Source organism: Scylla paramamosain, chromosome 28 (genome assembly GCF_035594125.1).
Source record: "Scylla paramamosain isolate STU-SP2022 chromosome 28, ASM3559412v1, whole genome shotgun sequence".
NCBI lineage: Eukaryota > Metazoa > Arthropoda > Malacostraca > Decapoda > Portunidae > Scylla > Scylla paramamosain.
This window is the reverse complement of record NC_087178.1, coordinates 11745970-11768469: the sequence shown is the minus strand read 5'-3', so window position 1 is coordinate 11768469 and position 22500 is coordinate 11745970. Positions and strand designations below refer to the sequence as shown.

Here is a 22500-nt window from a genome sequence, read left to right as displayed (position 1 = left end):
TATATATATATATATATATATATATATATATATATATATATATATATATATATATATATATATATATATATATATATATATATATATATATATATATATATATATATATATATATATATATATATATATATATATATATATATATATATATATATATATATATATATATATATATATATATATATATATATATATATATATATATATATATATATATATATATATATATATATATATATATATATATATATATATATATATATATATATATATATATATATATATATATATATATATATATATATATATATATATAATATATATATATATATATATATATATATATATATATATATATATATATATATATATATATATATATATATATATATATATATATATATATATACGAGTATATTATCTCTCTCTCTCTCTCTCTCTCTATATATATATATTATATATATATATATTATATATATATATATATACATATATATATATATATATATATATATATATATATATATATATATATATATATATATATATATATATATATATATATATATGAATTGGCATGTTCTCATGACTCTCTACCAGTATTTATTGGTGTTTCATCTTTTTCTGTCCTGCATGAGTCTGCTCCCGGGAATTAGGTATGGTAGTTGTACGGTGATAAATAATATTTCAGTGCGACCTTTGCAATGTGTTCCTATATTTATGAAAGCTTTCGTTACTGTGGAGTGTGGCTTGAATATTATTATTGTTTTTTTTAATATAAATATTTTCGTTATATTTGTTTAGCACATTTTTGTTTATGCGCTAAGAAAGAAAGTGACCATTTAAATCCCGAAGTTTAATTTCATTTGTATAAAGAAGTTTAAATTAGAGAGCGAAATGAAGAAGGACTCCTTAACGTGTGGGAAGTGCCTGCCAACCTACTATGGAGGGTGTGCTGCGTAAATCATGATTGTATAGGAGCGTGATGTAACCTGTTCACACTGATACCACATACAGACAAGCCTTCAAGTACCTTGGTATTTCGTAGTAGTGGTTTAAATAATGTCTTGACTTGTTTAGATAATCATCAGAGAGAGAGAGAGAGAGAGAGAGAGAGAGAGAGAGAGAGAGAGAGAGAGAGAGAGAGAGAGAGAGAGAGAGAGAGAGAGAGAGGACAGGTAGGCAGGAAGGCAGACGGTCAAACAGACAGGCAGGGAGGCAAGCAAGCAAGCAAGCAAGCAAGCAAACAAGCAAGCAAGCAAGCGAGCAAGCAAACAAGCAAGCAGGCAGACAGACTAACGGGCGGGGAAAGAGGTGGATGGACATACAAAAAAGAAAGAAAGAAAGCAGGCAGACAAACAGGGTGACAGGGAAATAGTCAGGCTAACTTGAAGTGGATAGGCAGGCAAAGAAGCAGGCAGACAGGCAGGCAGGCAAAAATAGAAGGCAAGGAAGTAGACAGATAGAAAGACAAATAGACAGAGGGACAGATGGATGTGCGGGCAGGCACAGACATGGACAAAGTAGTTTTAAATAGCGGCAGAAACTGGAATATTTCATTCCAATGAATTTTTTTTTTTTTTTTGTAAAGCACTTTAATAAATAGTTTACCGTGCCCTGCAGTGAGTACTTAACCAAAAGTCTAACTGAATTAGTCAGTGGGATATTAATACAGCATAATGTTTGCACAATATAAACGTATGCCTCTTCCGTTACTCGTATATTCTTTCGTGATAACAATTACTGTAAGCGAAGAAAATGCAAACATACCTAACTATATTTTTCTCTCATGGCCTCGTATTTACGGTATGCCATTTTTCGTGCACAATACGTAGTTGTCATTGATTTCCTAAAACTACTAAATATACCAGAAGACAGACCTACTGACCCATACTCGTAAATATTGTTCCACTCGTAATGTTACACCACACACACACACACACACACACACACACACACACACACACACACACACACACACACACACACACACACACACACACAACATTAATACAAATAGATGCGCTGCAACAAAGCAACAGAGATTGGGATGCTCATTCTTACAGAGCATTATAGTGAACATGTGAGGCAGAGATAAACAGACAGACGCAGACAGACAGATTGATTTACAACACTTAGTAACATGTACTTGTTATAAGCAATTCTAAGTGACCATTACTTTCCCGTTCATTCCCATTCATTGAAGCATTTCAGTGTTGAGACGCAAAGGTAGTGTAAGTGTTGAGGCAGCGGTGGTAATGGCCCCTTCACCTCGCAGCGAGGCAGGAAGGGGAGGCGAGGGACACCAGCAGTGACTGGCCTGAAGGCGCCTTGCGTCCCGCCTCCTCTGTGCGACCCTCTCCCTTGATTGCCTTCATGCATCAATCGCAGCATGACTTGTGCTCCTCCTCTTCAGTCTCACTTAACTACCACCTTCATATTCTAGACACCGCTGAATGTTGGCAAGCTTTACATTTATTATTTTTGGTTCTTTTTATTTTCTTATTTGATCTTGTTATATATGTAATGGTGTTTGTTCGTTTTATTTTGTTGCAGCTGTTTTGCATATTTAACATTCTCAGCGTTTGAAGTGTGTTCTGTTTTCAGTGTTGTTTTCCATGTATCCATGTGTTCTTGCTTGGAGGAATTTGACACGTTTTATTTATGACATTTCGTGTTTTTGTTCAGTATTTATTCTTTCCTCTTTTGTTCATGTGTATGTTGTTAACTCATGCAGTAAATGATTTCTGGTGGTTCTGTTTATGATGCTTCATTTTTAGCTCTTTTTAGAATAGTGAAGCTGCATCACTTTTTTATGTGGATGTTTTGATATTTTCAGGAAAGGATGGCAGGTGGTGCCGCGGTGAACACTCCCAACACATGCAGGAGGAAAGTGAGTACCTGCTTCATTACATCATGTGCCCTCTATTTTGATCTCGCTGTTAAACTTTTTTTTTTATTTATGTCAACGGAAACCTGTCACTGTTGCCTGTCTTTCTCCTGTCAGCTTCCCACGAATCTGTGAAGGAAAGAAAGGATGTGCTTCCATGGTATCGTGTCAGTAGTGTTATCCATTGAAGGATTAGTTTAAACCTTTTTCCAATGCGTTGTTTTTGTCTCCCATTTTTCTGCCTTCCTAGGGTATATATATGAAAGAAGACATAATGTAAATTTATTCTATAATGTTCATTGCAACATCTTACTGGGAAAAAAGTCCTTTGAGGATTAACCGAGAATCTTTTTCAAAACTATAAGTTTTGTATTCCAGTCTTCGTGTGCTTATTTTAATGTATGCATAGAGAAAAGAAGGATACGAAATCATATGTTTTCTATAATGGTGTCATCTTTTTGGTATAAATATTTACTTAGAGATTCAATTGAAACCTAACAATTAGCTGTCATTTTTGGGTTCCTTTTATATATATATATATATATATATATATATATATATATATATATATATATATATATATATATATATATATATATATATATATATATATATATATATATATATATATATATATATATATATTATATATATATATATATATATATATATATATATATATATATATATATATATATATATATATATATATATATATATATATATATATCTTTTGTATGTAGGAATATATGAGTGAAGAAAGAAAAGATGCAATTACAAAAAACTTTCCACAATAATGGGAATATTCACTTGAGGTCTTTTTTAGGTAACAAATATCAGATTTAGTTTATATGTCTATTTATCCTTTACTGTGTTTTACCGTTACTGTGTTTTACCGTTATGTAGATTAATAATATTTTGCACGTTATGATAAAGTGTCCTTGGAAACTATTACTGTAACACATTTCATTTAGTGTGAATTTGGTTTCCACGTAAAAAAAAAAAAAAAAAACTTTCCTTCTATGGAGAAAAGATATTTATATTTTCTTTGTTCAATTGGTATTGATATTATTTTTAACTCTGATTTCCCGGGGAGCGCTACCACCATGATATTTGTGACCTAACCTAAGGTAACTTTTTAGCATCATAACCTTTGTTGCAGCTTTATTCAAGTAAAATCAAAGAGAGGAAAGCTTGTATAGTTCTGTGAAGTGTTCTTATTTGTCTGTGTGTGTGTTGATTGTCGCCTTGAAAAGTCAAGGTGACGTGGGCCTTGATGACTAGAGCCGGCCCACACTATTTGTCTCCCTTTTTTTAGAGGCTCGTCGTTGTAGATTTCTGAAAATATTAGTTTTCCTCACGTTTTTATTTTCCTTGTCAGCGAATGAAAGATAATTTATGATTTTCCTAATCATTTAGTAACGTATCTTTGGAGGGATCATTCCCGTAGCGGAGCGAGGTGGCTCTATTTTTGTTACCGCACATCTGTACACCCCACCGCTCCCGCCTGGCCCTGGAGGGCACAACGATGATTTGGCCAGGAGCACCTTTTGATGTCCATCGTATATAAAAGTTTCGATTTCATTTTCGGAAACACTTCTTAGTAACTTCTGATGGCGTATCTTTGTTATTTTATTTAATTTCTTCGTCAGACTCACCTTTTTTGCCGTATTTTGCATATTTCGATTTATCGGCATGTGGGCGAAGGTTTCTGGCTCGCAACTCGCGCAACTATCGCCTCATCACTACAGATCGAGCTCGAGCGCACAAAATGCGCCAATTATTTGCCATAACTCACTTCATATACGGGAAAGGGTTGTGGGAAGAAGGTGTTGTGAGGAGTAAACATAGGAGAAATTAGTTAAATCTAGAAAGGTAGCTAGCTCAGGGAAGGTGAGAAATAGCTTAAGTATTTACCACACAAAATGTAGCAGTATTTTGAATAAAATAGACTTGCTTAGAAGAATAGTGTGTGTAGAGAAATTTGATATCATTGCTTTAACTGAAACTTGGTTAGATATGTGAGGAAAAGTATTTAATCCAGAGGTTAAGATAGATGGTTATACATTGTTTTATAAAGATATGGAAAACAGGAGGGGAGGAGGCGTCGCGTTATACGTTAGGGACACATTACAGTGTTATATTAACAGTAGAATTAAAACAGATAACAAAGCAGAGTCGATATGGGTAGATATTAAGGAAGGATCACAGTCAGTAGTACTGGGAGTAGTGTACAGACCACCGACCAGTACAAAGGAAATTGACATCTCACTCTGGCAGGAAATAAATAGAGCAGGCAGGTACAGTCAGGTATGTGTGATAGGAGATTTTAATTTTAGGAATATCGACTGGAGTCTGATGGTGGGTAACAAGGAAGCAGAAGAATCTCTTAAGGTAATTCAGGATATTTTTTTAAAACAGGTAGTCGTAGAACCCACAAGGGGGAATAATATTCTAGATTTAATTCTTACTAACAGGGAGGAAGCAGTCACGCAGGTAGAGGTTGGAGGACAGCTAGGTAACAGTGACCATAGGGAAATTAGGTAAAATTTAAAATGGGAAGAAACTTTTAGAAGCAAAAACACTTGTAAAATACCTGACCAGATTTTGAGGAATTAAAAAGGTACCTCCAAGGAGTTGACTGGTAACGGATGCAGGGTGAGGTCAGGTCCGGAACGAAGTTGAGAGAGATAAGGCAAGATGTGAGAGGTGAGGTGAGGTGAGGTGTGAGGGTGTAGGATAAGAGGAGGTAAGATGTGTTATACATCTTTTTTTTTATCGTGTTAGTTGTATTAGATTTCATCTTTAATATTGTTTAAGATTTGAGATCAGTGTACGTTTTACAGTTTTATCTACATTAGTTTAATGCTTCTGTTTTAGTTTTTAGTTCTAATTTTAGTTTTCTTTTACTATCAGTTATTTTTATGGACTACAGTGGTTGTGAATTGTCTTAAAAATTAATATTTATTAATCAGATTTCTATTTGTACATTGTTGCTGTGGTCAATAAACATATATAATAATAAATAAATGTTCGGAAGGGGCGGAGGAGAGAGGGAGGGGGAGATGGGTGTGAGTATGGTGGAATGTCAAGTCATGCTGAAATGAGAGAGGTGAGGTCGAGGCGAGTAGATGAGGGAGTAGAGAGGATGGTAGGGGCCGAGATGAGGGAATTAGGTGAAGTAAATGTAGATGAATTGTATAAATATTTCGTAGATAAAGTTCATACAGGTCAGTTAGCATATATCCCGTATAGGGCAATAAAATCACAGAAAAATTATCCTAAATGGATGATTGCTTTGTTAAAACATTATATAGGTGGAAGAGAAGTATATATAAGAGGTTAAGGGCAGGTGAAGAAGTTTTAAGGTCACAATATAATGAATTAGTCAGAACAGTCAGGAAGTTAACGAGGAAAGCTAAGGGCAATTATGAATTAAGTGTAGCCAGCCATGTGAAGACGGACCCCTCGGGATTTTATCATGAATAGAGGACGAATAATAAGGATACTATAGGTCCATTAAAGGCAGCAGATGGGGAGCTGGTTAGTTCTGGGGAGGAGATTAGTAAAATTCTGAATGAGTATTTTTTATCTGTCTTCACCCAGGAAAACATGCAGGATATGCCAGATAGTGAACAGATGTTTAGAGCAGATGAGAATGAGAAGCTGACAGATATTTCCATAACTAGAGAGATAGTGGAACAGGAGATAGATAGGCTAAAAAAGTTCAAGACACCAGGACCTGATGAAATATATCCCAGAATACTTAAGGAATGCAAAGAGGTTATTAGTGAGCCGTTAGTTTCTGTCTTTAGGAAATCACTTGAGTCAGGTGAGGTACCAGTAATGTGGAGGCAGGGTAATGTAGTACCCATCTTTAAGAAAGGAGATAAAACTTTAGCGTCTAACTATAGATCTGTGAGCTTAAATTCAGTTATAGGTAAAATATTAGAGTTAATAATAGCGAGGAACAATAGGGAACATTTAGACAAACATAACTTGATAAATCAATCACAGCATGGCTTCACGAAGGGGAAGTCTTGCATGACAAACTTGTTAAGTTTTTACAGTAAAGTGTACGAGGCAGTAGATAATGGTGATAGTTATGATATCTTGTATCTACACTTTAGTAAAGCATTTGACAAGGTATCCCATGAAAGGCTCCTGAGAAAGGTTAGGGCACACGGGATAGATGGGAAGGTGTTAGGCTGGATAGGGTCATGGCTTAGCGACAGGCGAGAAAGAGTTGTAATAAACGGCTCGAAATCCGAGTGAGGTCATGTAATCAGTGGGGTGCCACAAAGATCAGTATTAGAGCCATTGTTATTTCTAATATATATCAATGACTTGGTTAGTGGAATTAGTAGTGATGTTAGTAAATTTGCGGATGACACAAAGATAGATTTAGATTAATTAGATCAGAAACGGGTGCCTTCGCCTTGCAGGCAGATTTAGGATGAATGAATGGACGGACCTATGGCAAATGCAATTTAATATCAATAAATGCAAAGTACTTAGCGTAGGTAGAGGAAACCCACACAGTAGGTACACATTAAACGAACAATCTCTGGTAGTTTCACGGTACGAAAAAGATTTAGGAGTTATAGTTAGCTCTGAACTCCGTCTAGGAAAACAATGCATAGGGGCTAGAAACAGGACAAATAGGGTACTAGGATTCATTTTTAGGAGTGTTAAAAGTAGAAGGCCGGAAGTAATATTAATGATATTCTTGACGCTGGTCAGACCTCATCTAGACTACGTTGTGCAATTCTGGTCCATACATTACAGGAAAGATATAGGTCTATTAGAATCAGTACAGAGGAGAATGACAGAAAGGATACAGGGGATGAGGAGTATTCCTTACGAGGAGAGATTGAAGTCATTAAATTTACATTCTTTAGAGAGACGTAGGTTAAGAGGGGACGTGATAGAAGTCTTTAAGTGGTATAAGGGTTATAACAAGGGGAATGTAAGCAAAATTCTTTGGATCAGCATCCAGGGTAGAACAAGAAGTAACACGTTCAAGCTTGGAAAATTTAAGTTTAGGAAGGAGATAGTAAAAATTGGTTCTCGAATAGAGTGGTAGATGAGTGGAACTGACTCATTAATCATGTTGTTAGTGCTAGGACATTAGAGAGCTTTAAGAGAAGATTAGACAGGTTTATGGATGAGGATAATAGATGGAAATAGGTAGGTATATTTCATAAAGGGACTGCCACGTGTAAGCCTGGTCGCTTCTTGCAGCTTCCTTTATTTCTTATGTTCTTATGATAGCCACTTCATATTTACCGGTGAGTGAAGGGGACGGAGCTGTTTTTGTAGCGCAGTGTACGTCCTTCCATTTTTAGGTTTACATTTAAGTGAAGCCTGTCATGCTTGCCTATGTTTTTCCATGTGCATGTAAGGTAAGGCTGCTTGGCAAAGTGTCTGACTCACAGCAGACACTTGCTTTATGCGGTACTGTAATAAACAAGTAATTTCTCAATGTAAAGGAAACAGTGAGTCACAAAAGTGCCTCTCAATACGATGTGGTAATGAAAAGCAGAATATGAAATAAATAGATAGTAAATAAGTGAATAAATAAATAAATAAATAAATAAATAAATAAATAAATGGACGAATTAATGCATACCTTGGAGAACATTTCATACCTGCTGAGCTTACCATAGCAAATACACTGATATGCTGACAAATACACTGATATGCTACAAAAAAATGCACACAAGTATATGAAGATGGAAAAAAATGTGGGAAGTCTGTCTTGTGTAGTTATTTCTATGGTTACTGCTCTTCAGAATTTGCCATCAGCATGCGTCTCTCCTTCCCCACGCTGACGCTACACAAGACTTTCACCTTTATTCCGTTCCCTTTCAACAGTCCAGGAGTCAAGCAATATCTTCATTCTTTCATCCCTTTCATTGGTAAACTCTGGAATTCTCTGCCTGTTTCTGTTTTTTTCCCCTTCCTGTGACTAGTTGTTTTAAGAGTATTGAGGTACTTCCAGAAACATATTTAGTTTTTTTATTGACTCTTTATTTATTTTTTTTTTTTTTTTTTGTCTATGTGTGGAAACGGCAACTGAAAAGATTTTATTTATTTTTTTTTTTTGTTCCTGTTTGCCATTCGCCAAGAAGATATGAGAGCGTGAGTATAAATAATGGCTATATGCAAATGTAAGAATACCATTTTATACTGACTCTAAATTAAACATGTATTGCATTGTTTACTCCAGTTTACTCAAGTTGAACCGTCCAATATCTTGCATCTAAATGATTTTTGTGTTCAGCTATTTGAATTTTTATTTCCAAATGCAGCTCCATGTTTTTAAGAAGCACAGAGGGTTGGAGAAAGACAAATCTTTCCTGAGTCTTAATAGGTGAATGTTAATAACAGTAGTAGTAGCAATAGTAGTAGTAGTAGTAGTAGTAGTAGTAGTAGTAGTAGTAGTAGTAGTAGTAGTAGTAGTAGTTGTTGTTGTTGTTGTTGTTGTTGTTGTAGTTGTTGTTGTAAAGAGCAGGATTATCATCTGTAGTGACACCAATTCAGTTTTTGTATATTTGTATTTTCTTACTATTATTCCACATCTTGTCAATCCACGCAAGGAAAAAAAAGAAAAAAAAAAGAACATATTAAAAAAGTGAGAGGCAAGACCAGCAAGTGAAACACGCCCTGCCTTCTCCATAGACTTGACGTGTTTACTGCCGCGCTTCCTGCTTGATAATTATACAGTCTTACGCTGGAGGCGCTTAATGTGGTGCATTTGTATGAAAGGATTTACTTTTTGCCATGAATATCTCTCTCTCTCTCTCTCTCTCTCTCTCTCTCTCTCTCTCTCTCTCTCTCTCTCTCTCTCTCTCTCTCTCTCTCTCTCTCTCTCTCTCTCTCTCTCTCTCTCTCTCTCTCTCTCTCTCTCTCTCTCTCTCTCTCTCTCTCTCTCTCTCTCTCTGTGACGTGCAACAGTGTGGGTGTCGTGAGCAGAGCAAACGGCCAAATGTGCGGCGACTAGCTAGTGTTTACGTGCGCTGCGTGGGGCGTGCAGTTTGGATGTCAAAGAGGAATGCAAGTGGTCGGGATAAGGCGGAGGAGGAGTAGGAGCAGTAGGAGGAGGAGGAGGAGGCGTAGCGTAGCGTGGTCTGGATGGCGTGCAGGATTATGTGACGCTCAGAGGCAGCTTCCCTACACTGTAAGCTTCTATTAGAGTGAGCCACGTGACGGGGTGCCCTCTCAGGGTGATTGCTTGTATTCTATGTAGCCTGGCGGGGCTGTGGCACTCCCTGCAGGTTATTGGCTCAGGAGTGTGAGGTAATGTCGGATGTTAGTGTGGTACTCTGCTGTGGGTGATGACTTGTGTTTGTAATGATACAGCGCCTAAAGTTTGTTAAAGTGATGCAGGTTGGAGAGCATAAATACAGTGACATCATCACCACTATAGTCTCTCCCTTTACGCTGCAACGGAATGATGTAGTAGTGGTGATGTAGTCTGGGACAATGATGTACACTAGAAAAAATAAATAAAGGTCCCAGTAATATCAACAGTTTCATTCTCGTGAAAGGTTTAGTATTCCTCCATTATTTTCTTCTTCTTCAGCATTTCCACTTTATATTCACTTAACTTGACAAGTGTGTTCCTCGTGTGTCCGTAGGCGAAAAAAAAGTGTCATTTTACACTCCTTCATATCTTGATTTATACAACTTTTTTTTTTTTAATGATGTACTCTGTAAAACACTATTCTCTTTTTTGTCTGCCGTCTTTTTGCTATTATGTGTTTTCTAGCAACAAGCAGGTTTGCCCAGAAAAGAAAAGAAAAAAATCATATTGTTATTATATTCCTCACAGAGAGGACAACTTTTAACAATAAATAGGGCTAAACTTCAGCCTCACCTCCTCTATCTCCTTTTAATTTGTCTGAAGAAAGGATAAAAATCTAAGTTGTTTTCCATATTTTCATTGATAGAAACCATTTTTTGTCTTTAATAATGTAGAGCATTAAAATATAGCCTCTAATCCTTTTTGCCGTGATATGTTTTGCCCCTACACGCTGGTATGGTCCGCCTGGCCCTCTTGCCCGGCCCCTTCCCCCTGACAGACCCGCGTGTGGCCGTGAAGTGTGGCTTCCCAAGTGGTCATCCAATATTGCTCTTAAAAATTGTCCCGTGATGCGTCTACAGAATGGTTGCTGAAAGCGGGTTGCTTGGGTGGGGGAGAGAGGGGACTGATGTGGCTCTCTGGCCTAGAACTCTCTCTCTCTCTCTCTCTCTCTCTCTCTCTCTCTCTCTCTCTCTCTCTCTCTCTCTCTCTCTCTCTCTCTCTCTCTCTCTCTCTCTCTCTCTCTCTCTCTCTCTCTCCCTCAGCTCGAATTATGATTTCACTGAGTGGTTTAAGAACATATTCACATGTTATTCATGAGCCATCACATCCAGCAGCAGGCAGCAGCAGGCACGAGGAGGAGGAGGAGGAGGAGGAAAGAACACAAAGGAATACAAAGGAATGCAACGGAAGACCAAACTTTGAGGTATTGACGAGGCTGTTTGGATAATTATTCTACATTAACTATTATTGGGAGATACAGGATAGTACAGAAGGTTCCTCCCCACCAATCTCTCCAGCAGAAGCTGACAAGATACAGGAATTGATACCACGTGGTATAGAAAAACCACAGAGAACTTGAGAGAATAGTGAGGGAAAGAGTTGTGGTCTGTCTACTTTTGTTTGTGAGGGAGAGTGTAACTGCATGATAGTTGTGTGATGTGGTGTGTGCGTAGCGCAGGTGAAGGCACAGTTTGGTTGTTGAGGGGTGGTGCAGCATTCTTGCGTTGCGCTTTCCAGGGAGGCGGCAGTCAATCAGGCCACAGCTTCGGTCACTGTGTTTTGTGTACCTTCCCTTTAGGGGCTGCATACACAGGTTATCGCCTGCTACTTTGACCTCTAGTACTTAAAATCACAAAGGTGATCAATAACAGGAGAATGCGGACGAATAAAATGAGGATTACATAGGATAACCAAAACAAACACTCCCACAGGTCTTTACATATCGCTTTGGAATTAATTTATATTAACTACCCTTTAGTAAAGTAAGCTAGAGCAGTGTATGACTTCTGCCAAACCGACACGCCCTCGTGCTTGTGCTGGCGTGGGAAAACCATCGTGTAGTGTGGGAAAAACTGGCTGCGTTTTGATTGGAAAGAATGAAGTGAGATTCTATTATTATTCCTATGCAAAAAAAAGGGAGGAGGAGGAGGGTAATAACAGCATTAGTAAAAGCATCCACTTCAAACACCCCTTTGTCTGTGCCTTTGGACGTACAAATTACCTCAGAATGTTACGTCATAATGAATAAGACAAGTGAAGAAGCTTGCTTTCTTTTGAATACCGTCTTTTCGGAAATGTTGATTTTTTTTTTATTTTGTGCAAAAGACAAAAAAAAAAAAAAAAGAAACGTACAGTTTTTAGTTGAGTGAAAAAATCTACAATTCACCCTAAGGAGGAGTAACAGAAAAATTACGAACTATACCACCACCACCACCACCACCACTACTACTACCACCACCACCATCATCACCACCACCACACCTCACTCTCAACTTCTCCCATTTTCACGAATTCCTCTCTTCTCTTGCTTCGCTATACCATCCTTCATCCTCTCTCCCTTACGTTCCATCCTTCCTTTCGCCGACATAATGCTTGCAACAGACGCCCCTCCTCTTCCTCCCCCTCCTCCTCCAGTCCCGTAGCATTAGCAGGGCCTTGTCTCCCCTTATAAGCAGGGATGCTTAGTGGAACATGTCGAAATAGCGTTGCCTAGCCGCCGCCGAGTATAGGAGTGTATTGAGGGTGCATTATCTCGGTACAGTGGCGGTGAGCGGGGAGATGGGTCGGTGAGTACGTTCAGGCGCAGATAGAGAAATGTGTTATTGGTCTGACGAATTGATTAATGAATAGGTATCTGGTTGAACAGGTAGATTTACAGATAGATGGCTGGATGGGTAAATGGTTAAACAGATCGACTGGCTGATAAATAGATTGATATATAGATGGACAGATGGATGGATAGATAGATTGATAGATACATGAATAAATGAATAGGTATATAAGTAGATATAAATATATATAGATGGGTAGATAGAAAGTTCAGTAAGTAGAAAATAGATTAGATAAATAGACAGACAGACAGATAGACAGGGATAATAGTACATAGGTGGGAAAATATGTTGATAAATCCCCGTTGATTGATAAGAAGGTGGAAGTATTAGATAGGGAGAGATATACAGATAAAACATCGACGAATGGATAGGTAAGTGAAGAAACCCAGGATGGTTGAAGAGCAATATACATAAACAAATAAGAAGAAAGTGGAAGTGTAAGCGATGAATCAGATAAAGAGAGAAATTAGCTGTATATTGATGGACAGAACGTATAGAAATGCAACTGTAAATCATGGTAAACAAACTAAGATAAATAAAGGTATTTACTATGTTAAAAGGAAATGACATTAGAGAGTCAGCCAGCACATCAGACATTCAGAAAGCAGGACAGACAAAGACACATAGACACACTGACTGATGGGTGCATATGCCAAATGAAATAGTAAACAAACATTCATATATAGAATCATTACAAATAGAAAAATATCAGAAACTTTGAGGCAGACAGACTGAATTTCGCATAACGAAAATATTTGTATGTTCATGTTTGGTAACTTACACACGAGCATTGGATAAAAAAGAGAGATTTTACATATAAACCTGGAGAAACAAAGGAAAGCAAAACATTATAAAACAAAAAAGACACATAAAAAAAATGATTCCTCCTATCTGTGAATCACGTTGCAGACAGAGGCGCCCACACACACACACACACACACACACACACCCACCCATCCACCCACCCACCCACCCACACACACACACACACACACACACACACACACACACACACACACACACACACACACACACACACACACACACACACACACACACACACACACACACACACACACACACACACTGTTCTGACCTCACACGGGCAGGACGTGTGACCCTTGGCGCTCTTGGGCAGCCTCGGCCAGCTTGTTGGCCTTCCCCTACCACTAGTAATAGCGACCTTAGTTATGTTTTTGTTTCTGTTTTCAACTCTTAGCTTTTAGTTTTAGGCTCGCCCTGGTGAAACTCCTGTACTTGTGAACACATTTAGTGAGTGAGTGGTGACACATAAAGAACAATGGGTGCTCCAGTGCAAACGTACGAACGCAACTACCTCCTACGTTGCAGGCGAGGATCAGGTTACCCGCCGCCCAAAGTGATAAAGTGCCTTAAGACCCTAAAACTATTTCGGAACCGCGGGTCGAGGGGAGGGAAACAAGTGCGTCCCATCAAGGTTGTGACCTCCAGTGCCAGAGTTGACCGCAGGGTAGGGAAGAAGGAATACAGGCACAGTGAAGTACCTCGGATTTGGTACAGTTTACCCTCCCTCCTCTTATTCAATGCAACATCTTTAGCCAACAAAATGGACGAATTAATCGTGACGGTGAGTTCTACTTGTGCAGACATTGTGGCGGTTACTGAGGCGTGGCAGATTGTTCCTGAGGTGTGCTCAATGCAGGGCTACCAGCTCTACCATCACTTGTGGTCAGGACGCAGGGGTGGTGGAGTGGCCGTGTTCTGCCGCTCTTCCCTCAGCCCCTCACACCTCCCTGTCGATATTCCGGCCGGTGTAGAGGCCCTGTGGGTGAGAGTCACGCCCCCCTGCCATCCCAGCAACACGGCCTCCATCATCGTGTGCGTCGTGTACCACCCTCCACGAGCCGCCACAGCACAGTTACTCGCCACTCACATCATCGACACTGCTGATGCCCTGAGGGTGAAGTATCCTGCCGCCAAACTGGTCATCTGTGGGGACTTTAACAGATTAGATATCAACGATATTCTACACCAGCTACACCTCACCCAGGTCGTGGACTTCCCCACCCACCAGCAAGCCATCCTCGACCTTATACTGACAGACCTGGGCCAGCAGTACTCGCCCCACAAACCACTGCCACCCATGGGACGGAGCACCCACCTCTCCATACTGTGGTCACCCACACCCACCACTTCGACCCCCCGGTCAGCCGTCACCAGGACCCACCGCCCCATGCCTGACTCAGCCATGAGGGAGTTTGGGCAGTGGGTGACACAACACCCGTGGACCGAGGTGCTGGATGTGGAGGACGTCCACTTAAAATGGCAGAATTACATCACCACCACCACAGAGGCCTTCCACCACTACTTCCCAACCAAGAGCGTCACAACGCACCCTTCTGATGCTCCCTGGATGACACCCCGCATTAAAAGACTCATGCATCAGCGGACCTGGGCGTTCCACTCCTGCCCGGTCCTTTACAGGAAACTAAGAAACAGAGTAATCAGGGAGATTAAGAATGCAAAGGCAAACTATTACCCAGACAAGATACACCACCTCAAGCTGACCAACAACAGACAGTGGTACGCTAAGATCAAAGCTTTGTGTGGCCTACAAAAGCACACTTCGTCTCTTCCTTGCACCTCACACCTTCCTGCTACTCTCGCGGCTCAGGAGATGAACGATCACTTTGCTGCTATCTGTCAAACCTTTCCTCCCCTCCACACCACTCTGCTTCCCGCCTATCTTCCGGCCCCCTCTCATCCCCCCAGTGTCCAGGCGGTGGATGTTTTTAAGAGAATACTCAAATTCAAACCAAGATCCACCACACCCACTGACCTTCCTATAAAAATTTACAAGGAATTTGCTGTAGAGCTAGCAACACCGCTATGCTCAATAATAAACGCTTCACTCTCCCAACACTCTTGCCTCGAGGACTGGAAGACATCTTACGTCACCCCCATCCCCAAAACCTCCAGTCCACAGTCACTCAATGACCTCAGACCAGTCTCTATCACCCCCATCCCTAGCCTTATTTGTGAAGATTTCGTATATGACTGGGCCTACACCAAAATTTGTAATACCGTGGATATCAGACAGTTTGGAAATATTAAAGCTACCTCCACCTCCCATTACCTGACCAGCTTCCTTGAATTCATCCACAGCCACCTGGACAAGCGAAACACCTCTCTAGCTGTTGCTTTTGTGGACTTCAAAAAGGCTTTTGATCTTGTTGATCACACTGTTGTCATCAGCAAAGCAGTAAGTCTGGGTCTCCCTCCTAACCTGATAGCGTGGCTAGCCGACTTCCTCACAGGGAGGCGTCAGGCCGTTCGCTATCAGGGCTCTGTCTCTACTTTCCAACAGCTGACTTGTGGGGTCCCCCAGGGGACCAAGATGGGTCCTCTATGCTTCCTCCTCCTCATTAACGACGCCCTCACTGACACCCCCCATCGCTGGAAGTATGTGGACGACTGCACCGGGGGCGTCCCAGTTTCCACCAAGAACCCGGACTACTCGCCACTGCAAGCGATCCTGGAGCGACTGCAGACGTGGACAGAGGAGAGCAGGATGACCATCAACCACAACAAAACTGTGGTGATGCATTTCTGTACCTCCTCTGTACCAGTGCCCCCTCCCCAGCTCTCAGTGGGCCCTCACCCCCTCCAGGTAGTCCGATGTGCCAAGCTCCTCGGAGTCACGGTGGACAACCAGCTGACCTGGAAGCAGCATGTCGCCAGCACCATAAGATCAGCTACCTACAGGCTGTACATGCTGCGCAGACTCAGGTCGCTGGGGACGCCGACAGATGAGTTAAGGGGGGTGTATCTTACTTTCATCCTCCCCAAACTCATGTACGCCTCCCCAGCATGGTCCTCCTCCCTCACACAAACTCAACAGCTACAGTTGGAGAGTGTGCAGAAAAGGGCGTGCAGGGTCATCCTTGGCCCTGCATACACCACCTATGAAGAAGCCCTGAACACCCTGAAACTGTCCAGACTATCCACCAGGTACAGTGAGGCTCTAGAGAAGTTTGGAAGGGGACTTCTGAATCATCCACGTCTCAGAAACATGCTGCCGCCTGACGCGCCTCGCCCTACCCGTGCCACCAGACACCACAATAAGATAACGCCCCTAAAGGCGCCACGTACGGACCGGTACAGACTCAGTGCGATTCCCACCATGGTGCGAGCCATCAATCAATAGTCTCTTCTAGATTTGACTCACCTTTAGGATTAATGTCAAGTATTTCCCCACCCCCAATGTACATTTTCAGTTTGTTGACTGCCTAAAGAATAAACCGTTTATTATTATTATTATTATTATTATTATTATTACACTTTCCTGTCGCCAGAAAATACACACAATTCTCCTGCTACTCTATGAATTACCTTTCTAGAAATGAAAAATGCATAAATGTTATGAATTTTGTATATTGTTGTGTGGATCACTGGAATTGTGTTGAAACCATGGAGAGAGAGAGAGAGAGAGAGAGAGAGAGAGAGAGAGAGAGAGAGAGAGAGAGAGAGAGAGAGAGAGAAATTGGATGTCTTGCATCACAATACACATGCATATATATCGTGCACACTTTTCTTCCTCTTTCTTCTTTCTTTCATGCGACATTTGGAAAAAGCAAGTGTTGAGATAGTGTGTGTGTGTGTGTGTGTGTGTGTGTGTCTGTGTGTGTGTGTGTGTGTGTGTGTGTGTGTGTGTGTGTGAAATAATAGACAAACGGACAGACAAACAGATACATTTCAATACACAAAACTGCACATAAGCTGGGGACAGAGACTCCCAACCAATCACGCACCCACCCACACAAGACAGACTGAAGGTCAAAGATATACTGATATACGTACTGACATACATTCTTCATCTCTTCGGTCAATATGAAGACGCTACACGAACTTACATATTGTCCTGTGCGTCTCGAAGGAGTAACGCCGGGAGATGACAACGTCCGCCCTTTACTGCTCAGGGAAGCACAGGGACTGAGTGTGTTGCTGGCAGTTTGTTGGAGTTTTAGGATTCCCGAAGACTGACGAAGAGTTTTAAAAGTAGGAATGTATTGGAAAGAGAGAGAGAGAGAGAGAGAGAGAGAGAGAGAGAGAGAGAGAGAGAGAGAGAGAACACAAACATAAAATCGGAGACTGAAAAAGAAAGTTTAAAGTAAAAAAAAAAAAAAAAGCTTCAAACGTATAGACAAGTAAATGTATATACATTTCTGACGCACACACACACACACACACACACACACACACACACACACACACACACACACACACACACACACACACACACACATTGAGAGTCATAGCACCACACAAAAAAGACATACAAAAATTTTAAAAAAGCCATAAAATAACAGAAAGAAGTGGAAAAAAAAAAAACATTGAAAGACATAAGCCGGAGTGAACAAGTGACATCAGGAAGAGAATGTAATGTAATATTAGTAGGTGCCTGAAGTTACTCCGAGAATGACATCATACTTAAAGGAGAGTGAGGAAAGAAAATAGCATGCTTTAACTTGGAAAAAAAAAACTGCCGTAATGAACAAGGAAAATACGAGGAAATAAAGCACTAAAGTGGGAAAATGTGTAGCAGATTGAAAGAAAAAAAAAACATGAAATTAAGTGCTAAAAATGGGTGATGTCTACGGAGAGAGAGAGAGAGAGAGAGAGAGAGAGAGAGAGAGAGAGAGAGAGAGAGAGAGAGAGAGAGTGTGTCTTTTCTGTCACAATTTTTTACATTTCATTGGCGCTGAAGAACACAGACAATGAAAAAGTAAATATGACGGTTCCTTCTTTCATATTTATTTCTTATGACATTTTATGAGACAAAACTGTACTTCGGTATCCTTATGTTACATTGTTATTTTGTCTTTTTATTTATTTGTGTTCTTCTGCTTATTACTTATATCTAATACAAATACTTTTACTATCCTTTGTTATCTAACATTACATTGTTAGTTTGTGTTGCTTCTTCATTGTACACATTGTTACACGTGAGTATGAGTTTTGTTTTTTTTTGTAAGAGGGAAAAAAAGTCATTTCGGATTTTATCTGTGGAAAGAAAACGTGTGTAGGATTTTTCTGAGGAACATTATTCGTGTGTTGAGAAAGGAGAGTCTTTAAACTTCATTAAATGCTCTCTCTCTCTCTCTCTCTCTCTCTCTCTCTCTCTCTCTCTCTCTCTCTCTCTCTCTCTCTCTCTCTCTCTCTCTCTCTCTCTCTCTTTACTTAACATTGGAACCTTGCACAGTTTAAGTGGATGAGGAGAGAAAATAGAGATACAGATGGATGGATGGATAGATAGATAGGTAGATAGATAAAAGTTAGATAGACAGATAAGTAGATAGATAGACAGATAGAAAGGTCATATTTGCCTTGGTCTTGCCGTGTAATAAGCCAAAGGAATTCATTCTTCATAGAACGTTAATTGATTTATAGGCGGAAGGCGAAGCAAGGCAGCACATGTGAAAGGTAATGCAGGATAAGATAATGTGATATGACTGCCATTTAGCGTCCTTGTGTGTGACGTCCACAAGGCCAGAGTGAAGGGGGAGGGCACATATCAACTTATTGTAACCTTCGTAACTCTACTGACTGGATTATATTCACGGGAATTAGTCATTATTACATACGAGTACATACTAGGGTTTCCTTCCGGGATCCCGAGATCCCGGGATCCCGGGATCCCGGCCATAAATGGGCTTTTTTTCCTTCCCGGGAAATATGTGAAATCCCGGGAAATCCCGGGAAACTTCTTTTTATTATTTTTTTCTTATGTCAGCTAAAAAATACGAAAATGTATGAGAGAGAGAGAGAGAGAGAGAGAGAGAGATGCCTGGGCTGGAAGCGAGACAGCGATGAGCTGAATCAGCTGACGAGCGACGACACGTACCGTTCTCGTACACTTCTTTGCTTTGGTGGGCTTCTGGCGCTGAGTCAGGTTAGTCTGTTCTATTCTATCCCTGCGTGAAGGTGTGTAACGTGTGTTAATTGTGTAATGTGAAATTATTTCCTGTGGCCTGCTTCATGCTGATTGCTAACATCCTCATTCCTTTGTCCTTACCATAATTCTACTTCGGTGGGGTGAGCCTGAAATAATACAGTGTAAACACTAGAAAATAAGTCGCCTGTTCCTCATAACTGTGTCTCTGAATGTGAGTTCGTTATTGAATTTTCGTGTTACAGACTACAAATACGGGGTCTCTCACATGGATATGATTTATTGTGACAACAACATCCTTATAGGGAATATAGAGAATGATTTTTTTTTTTTCAGGTGATTTACTGAATTATCTGACACTACATAACCATTAAAATGGCAGACGAGGCAGAAGCAACAACCAGTACTGAGTCTTATGCATGGAAATATTTTGAAAAACTTAAATGTGAAGAATCGTCACGATGTAAAAGTGTCATGCAGTTATAAAGTGCAGAGGATGGTCTACCAGTGGTATGATCCATCATCTCAAGAGCAAACATTCAATTGAAAAAACAGAAAATCTCAAACGTCCTTCAGACAGGTCTCATGATAAAGATACGAGTGAGGTGAAGAGGAATTCTGTGCAACAGAAAATGACTGATTTTTTGAAAAAGGAGGAGACAAAGGAAGAAATCGTTGGGAAGCTAGCTGCAGTAGATGGATTTTCCATAAATGCCATTGCCAAGAGTGAGTTCATAAAGACATCAATGCTTGCAAGGGGATACAAATTGCCTCAAAGTCCAACTCTTGTTATGGATCTTGTACATAAGCAGTACAATGTTGCAAAAGAAAGGGTGATATTTGATATTAACAAAAGGAAGAATGTTGGGGTTAGGTTTGGATTATCTCTTGATGAGTATACTTCACTAAAAAACAAGAGATACATGAACATAAATTTACATACTAGTGATACCTTTTGGAATCTAGGAATGGCTAGAATTACAGGTTCACTACCAGCAGAGACTGCAGTTGAGGTAGTTGAGAATAAGTTAGCCGAGTTTCAGGTAAACTTGGAAAGAGATGTAGTTGCATGTGTAACTGATGGAGCCAGCGTCATGGTTAAATTTGGCAAACTGATTAAGACCTGTCATCACATGTGTTATGCTCATGGAATGCATCTTGCTGTTTGTGATGTTCTTTACAAGAAAACAGATGGTAACTTAGTTAGTTTGGAAAGGAGAAATGTTACCCATCTCCAAGAAGAGGAAGCTGATGATGTGGAAGCTGTGCCAGAGGAAGAAGAGTTGAGTAGTATGATAGAGGTGGTATCAGATGAGGATTTGGAAAATATTAGGTTAGAGGATCTGGAAGATGATGAAGTAGGGAACATAGATTTGTCTGTCACCATCAACAAAGTCAGGAAAATTGTAAAGATTTTTAGAAAATCACCCACAAGAAATGAGAAGCTGCAGATGTATGTTGTTAGTGAATATGGCAAAGAACTGATGCTAAAACTCGACTCAAAGACAAGGTGGAACAGCTTGCTAGACATGCTAGAGCGATTTCTCAAAGTAAAAAACTCAGTTGCTAAAGCTATGATTGACTGTAATATGGAAATGAACATCACAAATGGGGAATTAAAAGTGCTGAATGACTTAGTAACAGCACTGCAACCAGTGAAACTAGGGGCAGAGAGGATGGGATGCAGAGGTACAACTATTCTTAGTGCTGAAGGTGTGTTTTCATTCATGTTGAAAGAATTGAATGAACAAAAGTCATAATTTTCAATGAAGCTGCAAAATTCTCTCTATAGCAGAATAAATGAAAGGAGGAGTGCGGTTCTCGTAGGCCTTATGAAATACCTGCATTGTGGTAAGGCTTATAACAGCTGTGAGGAAAGATTACCATTAGCTTTACCCCGTAAGTCTGCCATCGTGGAGTCAGCTAAACAGCTGTTAGGAAGACTGTTTCAAGTAAGTGATGAAGAAGCTACAACTAGTGATAATGTGGAAACATCTGTAAATCAACAAAGCTCACTCACTGATAGATCTATGGCAGCCATAGATCAGATTCAGACACAAAGTACAAAAAAGAGAAGTGAATGTAACTACATTGGGAAGGAATTCAGTGTATTTGAGGCAACTGGGGACAGAACACAGAATTTAGAAAAATTGTTCCAGGCTCTCAACTCTGTACCACCAACGTCAGTTGAATCTGAAAGGGCTTTTTCAGCAGCTGGCCTTTTTATTACCAAACTAAGATCAAAGCTCAGTGATCGTAGTATTGACTGTTTGTGCTTTTTGAAGAGTTATTTCAAAAATAATTCTTAGGGTGTATGACTGCATTTGCAGCTGTGATTTTTTTTTTTTTTTTTTTTTTTAATCTACAGGCCATTCCATACTCTAGCATTGGGTGTTTAAAGTCCCACTTCCCTCTTTTCGTTTACCATGTCTGGAAAGTTGGGCCTAAATTCCAAATATTCTTTTTATGATTTTGTATGTGCATTACGGAATTTTTATTTTCTTCAGCTTTATTCAAATACACTGGGAAAATACCAGATAATATCTACTCTTCTTTAATTTCAGGGCATTTCGGAACTTTCAGTATTTTCATTTATTTATTTATTTATTTATTTATTTATTTATTTATTCACTTTTTAGGTTTTGTGGAATATGGTGTTCAAATTATTTTACATATGTTATTGAATATATGCAAAAGTTATTCCATAGTTTCATTTTCTGTGTAGTTTACAGTCTTGTGGAGCAAGATGGCTTGATGG

General features: G+C 39.6%; 1 protein-coding gene across 5 annotated transcripts in view; it reads left to right on the top strand.

Annotated features, from left to right (window-relative positions):
• The window catches only part of LOC135114911 (uncharacterized), a 162057-nt gene that overhangs the window by 78824 nt on the left and 60733 nt on the right, over window positions 1-22500 (top strand). For all 5 annotated transcript variants that reach the window (XR_010275709.1, XR_010275708.1, XR_010275710.1 and 2 more), the window contains one exon: window positions 2840-2893. The gene's annotated coding sequence lies outside the window, so the exon portion shown is untranslated. The remainder of the gene's footprint in view (window positions 1-2839; window positions 2894-22500) is intronic.